A 6000-nucleotide genomic window follows, 5' to 3' on the forward strand; every position below is an offset into this window, starting at 1 on the left:
TAAGTACTTCCGAGGTAGTTAAGGCATCAACACTGTAAACCAGAAACAATCAAAAACGATTCTAAGCTGAAATTGTTTTACAGTAAAACCCTTCATTGTATGAATAGGGAATCACACTAGATCCCGCACAAGTTGCAGGCTGCTTTCTTCCCTTTGCCATACTACTGCGGAGATTTCAAATGCATTGAAACAATTAGAATGGGAAAGGATGTTAAGCTATTCTTCCTCAGGAACACAGTGATTTCCCCACCACCACGCCCCGGGGAAAAATGATTCATACAACGAGGCGTGCATAGGAGTTATGTTGATAAAACTGAGGTTGTAGGGTAATTTTTTAGAAGGCTTATGCCCTTGATCTAGGAAAAGGATCCATCCTTCAGTATCACAAAACAATGAAAGGCATAATATGACTGAAGCAGAGGTACAAAACAGGGGAGGAAAGGACTAGACTTGCAAGGATGTAGATACTCTTACCCTTTTGAATCCAAGCGTTTAGCACAGCTTCAAGGCCCCGTGGATTGTTTCCATTAGGAGGAGAAATTGATAGAGTCCTGCTTATTTACCAGGATAGTTGAATTGTTCAATGAGACTGAGGATTCAGAAGGCTCTCTCTGTACACCAGCACTAACGATAGCCTACTGAACCTTCAGAGTGATTGAACTACTCACCCATTCCACCAGATTGTCAAGGGGTGTGGTTTTTGTCACTTCCAAGAATCTCACAATCTTCTTGAAACACACTGGCTTCAAAGTTTCTCCCTTGAGTTGTGTGTAATTCACCTTGTAGGAGGAACCCCAACTCTGATGAAATCCTTCACTAGAACCACTTATGCTTTTACAGCCTCTTGGTTTCTTAGGATATGGCTACACTATGGGATTATTCCGATTTTACAGAAACTGATTTTGTGAAACAGATTGTATAAAGGTCAAGTACACATGACCAACCTAAGCACATTAATTCAGCAGTGTACGTCCATGGACCAAGGCTAGCATCAACTTACAGAGCACTGCACTGTGGGTAGCTATCCCATAGTTCCCACAGTCTCCCCCGCCCATCAGAATGCTGGGTTGAGATCCCACTGCCTGATGGGGCCAAAAATTTGTCATGAGTGGTTATGGGTAAATGTCATCAGTCAATCCTCCCTCAATGAAAGCAACAGCAGACAATCATTTTGAGCCCTTTTCCCTGGATTCCCCGGGGCAGATGCAATAGCACAGCAACCATGGAGCCCATTCAGCCTTTTTTCACTGTCACCATATGTCTATTGGATGTTGAGAACAGATGATATATTAGCAACACACGATTGAGCCTCCCACTGGTCCTTGGGTGGGTTGGAGGGATGCACAGGTCATTCTCTTCTTTAAGCTTTGTCTAATGGAGACTCAGTCCTGCCTAGAATTTCAAGCAAGCCTACTAAAGAACCAGAGATGCAAACGGCCAATCTGGGTCAGAGCCTCAGGCATCCTGCAGAAATGATGAGCCGCATGCCATTCTAGAGGGTGCCCCTGCAATAACCCCATCCATTGCTTCCCTCCACCACCACCCCAGGGCTACTGTGGCATTTATCCCATTTGTGTGATGAAGTAATAAAGAATGCATGAATAAGAAACACTCACTTTATTGCCTCTCTAAGCAGAGATCAAAAGAGGGGAGGGCAGCCTCCAGGTGCCATGATATTCTAGGCAGGAATAAATCTCCATTAGCTAAAAGAAGAAAAGGAGCTGGAGTCTTTCCCATTTTTGCCCAGGCACCCCCGGCTGATCTCACCCAGGCCAGCCAGGAGCACTCACAGGACAACGAGGACAGATACCAGTCCTACTGTAGTGTCTGCCGTCTGCCAGGGAAGGGAAGGGGATGCTATGCTGCAGTGTAGTGCTGCAGCACTGCATCTGCCAGCAGCATCCAGTAAATATATGGTGACATTGAAAAACAGCAAGAAACAATTTTTTTCCCTTTGCATTCATGGGGGGGAAGGAGGGGGACAGGCTGACAACATATACCCTGAACCACCTGCGACAATGTTTTTGACCCTTCAGGCTTTGGGAGCTCAGCCAAGAATTCAAATGGTCTTCGGAGAGTGCAGAAACTGTGAGATAGCTACAGTCATCACTCGCCCCTCCCTCCATAAGCGTCCATTTGATGCTTTGGCTTTCTGGTATGCTTGTCTCAGTTTCTTAAGTTTCACGCAGCACTGTGTTGAATCCCTGCTGCGGCCTCTGTCTGTCATAGCCTTGGAGATTTTGTCAAATGTTTTGACATTTCATCTATTGGAATGGAGTTCTAATAGAACAGATTCATCTCCCCATACAGAGATCAGCTTCAGTACCTCCCGTATGATCCATGCTGGAGCTCTTTTTTGATTCTGGGACTGCATGTCCCCTGTGCTTATCAGCTCTCCATGCCAGGCAAACAGGAAATTAAATTGAAAAGTTCACAGGGCTTTTCCTGTCCACGCATCTGAGTTCAGATGGCTGTCCAGAGTCACAATGGTGCATTGTGGAATAGCTCCCGGAGGTCAATACCGTCAAATTGTGACCACACTACCCTAATTCGAAATGGCAATACTGATTTCAGCACTACTCCCCTCATCGGGAAGGAGTACAGATATCGATATTAAGAGCCCTTTATATCGATATAAAGGGCTTTGTTGTGTGGACGGGTGCAGGGTTAATTCGGTTTAACGCTGCTAAATTCGAGATAAACTCATAGTGTAGACCAGGCCTAAGCCGGCAAACTTCAATTGCTTTTGTGAAGTCAGTAGGAACTAGCAAATATTCATTGTCATCCTCAGTCTCAGACAGAAGCCCAAGCACATAAGTAGCAATGCACTGCACCAGTGCACTCACAACATATGGCTGCATTTGGACTGTTCCTGTCTTATGGGAATCCTTCTTTGAAATTCCAGCATCACATTGGTGCAGGGAAGTAATCTCTACATCCTGACAGCATTTTCTCAGTAGAAATCCTCCCTTAGCTTGGCTAAAGTTTTTGAAACCCCAAAATGTTCAGCAGTTTTAAAATCACAACAACCTCAGAACCTCTCTTTTCCTGTTACAAGCTGCTATGCCCCTGTCCCCGCCCCATACAATATTTCATCTTTAAAGTCCAAGCTTTCTCACTGTGACCAGAAAGCTTTTATTTTATTTGAGGTGATGCTACCTTCCAAGATAGTTCCATTTGTTAAATGATTTTCCAATCATGCGGTATGTGGATATCAAGTTCCTCCCTTTGGGAAGCTTTTAGCTGTTCTGCAGTCCATTCCTGCAACCTCCACATGCACTGTCCCAGTGGAGGAACCAAGAATGTTTGCACTTCTACAAATTATGTGAAGGGAGACAGACATCTTTTCCTGAGTACACACATTCCCTTGAGCAAACAAAATTCCTTGCTCTTTTTATTACAGTAGTGTCTGTAATTAGCCTCCCATCAAAGTAGTCTGGACAAGGCATCAAGCACCAGGTCTGTGTGCGACAGTGAAATCATAGCACTACAGTTCTTCCAGTCACCTAAAATAGAAAGAGGCATGGCAAGGGTGTATTCTCTGTCTTAACCACAAACTTCCCCTATAAATAATAATATTGTAAGCCTTCTACAGATTTAGCCACTTACAGGAATTCAGTTTTGATGGTGCAATAATTTAAATCTGGAGAACTTAGACTTTTGATGTAATAAACCACTACCCTCTTAAGTCCTTTGTGTTTGTCACAGGTTCCGCTCACCGCTTGTCTCCTGCTGGTTGTCCTGGGAATTAGCTCTGCCAATTTGTACTCTCCCTCTGGTGGCATCTTCCCCACATCCTGTCTCGGTCTGCAGCTCCACTCACTCCTGGATCTGCAGCCTCCTCTTCATGGCTTGGCTGTCCAGCCAGGTCACCAAAGTCCTCCCCGTCCAGGGAATTCAGTCTTTCAAGACCTGCTAGCCGGCATTCCCCATGCCCTGGCCTCCCCAGTGGTGGGTAGGGGAACCCAGGCCCACTGTCCACAGTAGGTTCCTGTCCAGGGACCCTCAGCTCAGCAGTCCTGGGCTTTCCTCTCTCAGCCCTCACTCCTCCTTCCTCAGACTGCTTCCTACCACTGGTACAACTCCTCCCCCTTCCCAGGGAGTGTCTACCCTTTCCCAGTAGCCTCTGTCTGTAGCCTACTACCTGGATTTATAGACCAATTTGTTCCTGCACAGGTGAGCCTCTTTCTAATTAACTGCCTCCTAAAACTCTTCTGTTTGCAGCATAATTAGCTGACTGGGCCCTCCTAGTCTAATTCTGCTCCTGCAGGGAGCACACCCCATCAAAGTGTTGTTCTTTCAAAACTGCCACCACACCACAAATACAAGCATCTGTGTCAAATATGAAAGGGGATTTGTAACACGTAATTGTAAGGTAAAATGGGAGCAGTTACAAGAGCCTTTTTTTAAACTCTGAAAATGCTAATTTGCACACTGTTGACCACAGAAATGATTTTCCTGTCTCATGCAACCTATGCAGTGGTTTTGCAATTTTGCAACAGATAAGCTTTTTGTAATAGGAGCAGAGTCCTGTTCTGCACAGAGTGGGGAAGTGACCATTTCTGTACAATTTCAATTTTCTCTTTCCTCAGTGGAAATTACTCCTTCACCGATTGTGTGCCCACAGTAAATATTTTTGTAATAACTTTTCTTTGGGTTCAGTTTCAGATTGCCAAATCATAAATTTATCAAAGATTATTTTTAAGTATTAGCTCTTGTTCAAAGGTTTTAGCATGCACCAAGGTCTCACCTAGGCATAGCAAACCAGCTAAGAGGGGCATGCCATGTAATACCCTTTCCATTAGCCTTTCAAATGTGTCTGGTGTGTTGTACAAGCCAAAAGCCAGCACTTTATGTTCCCACAAGCCTTGAGCTGCTGTGAAACAGTTGTTTCACTGATCTTTGGCTCAGTTTCCACTTGCCCATGCTCACTTTTAAGATCCAGTGTGGAAAACCAGATTGGACCTGTACCAGCATCCAGGGTATCCTCTGTTTGTGGCACTGGATAAATCCTTTAAAGTGACTTCATTTAATTTTCTCTATTTCAGAGTCTGGTGCTGCCACTCTTTTTCTTTACCAAAACTATAGATGAGACCCAAGGACCAGTGGGAGGCTCAATCATATGTTGCTAATATATTTCCTCAATGACTTGCGATGCCTCTTCCCTCTTAGTTATTGGTAAACAATAAGGTGGCAGTTTAATTGTCCAATGTTTCCCAGTATCAATCTTGTGCTGGACCACTGCCATACAACCTATATCTTTCTTGGATTGGGAGAACAACTCCTGATTCTCAGCCAGAACATCTTGGACCATTCTACTGTTGCTCATTTAAATGAACAGCACTGCACTGGACCAAGTCCAATAGAAACTCTGGGAACTCACTTGCACCCCTCCCCTTTATAGTTTTACTCTTAGCATTTATTAGATTCATTGGTTCACATTTTGTAAGCATGGTTCTCCCCCCCCCACCCCTTTTTTTCCCCAAAACTATTTACAGATGGTCAAAAACCATTCAGCAAATGGTCAGGAATCTGTTCTGGATCTGAACACAGAATTTTAGCAGCTAAAAGTTGCCTGAGCTCTAGGTGGCAAAACGGATTACAACTACTTGCCATGTTACTTTTGCTAGAAAGCTACCACAAAATGCCTACAAATCATCTGCTGCACCTCAGCCACATTTTTAAAGGCAATGTCCACACATTTGTAAGACACTATTCCTGGTATTTATTACATTAGCCATAATAAAATCCAAACCAATTATTAGCTAATGCACCATCTTAGCTATCCAGATTTCTATCTAAATTCCAGAGATCCAGTTTTCAAAAAAGTGCAGGTTCCCCAGTCAGGTTTTGGATCCCTTATTCCCTAGCTTTTTCAGCAGGTCTTATGTCTTAAATTTACATTTAACCACCATCCACTATCTCCATACCTTTCACAGATCCTATTACACACTCAATAGTTAGGCTCTCATTATTGTTTAACTGCCCAGATCTAAAACT

This window comes from Gopherus evgoodei, chromosome 6, assembly GCF_007399415.2.
Source record: "Gopherus evgoodei ecotype Sinaloan lineage chromosome 6, rGopEvg1_v1.p, whole genome shotgun sequence".
Classification (NCBI taxonomy): domain Eukaryota; kingdom Metazoa; phylum Chordata; order Testudines; family Testudinidae; genus Gopherus; species Gopherus evgoodei.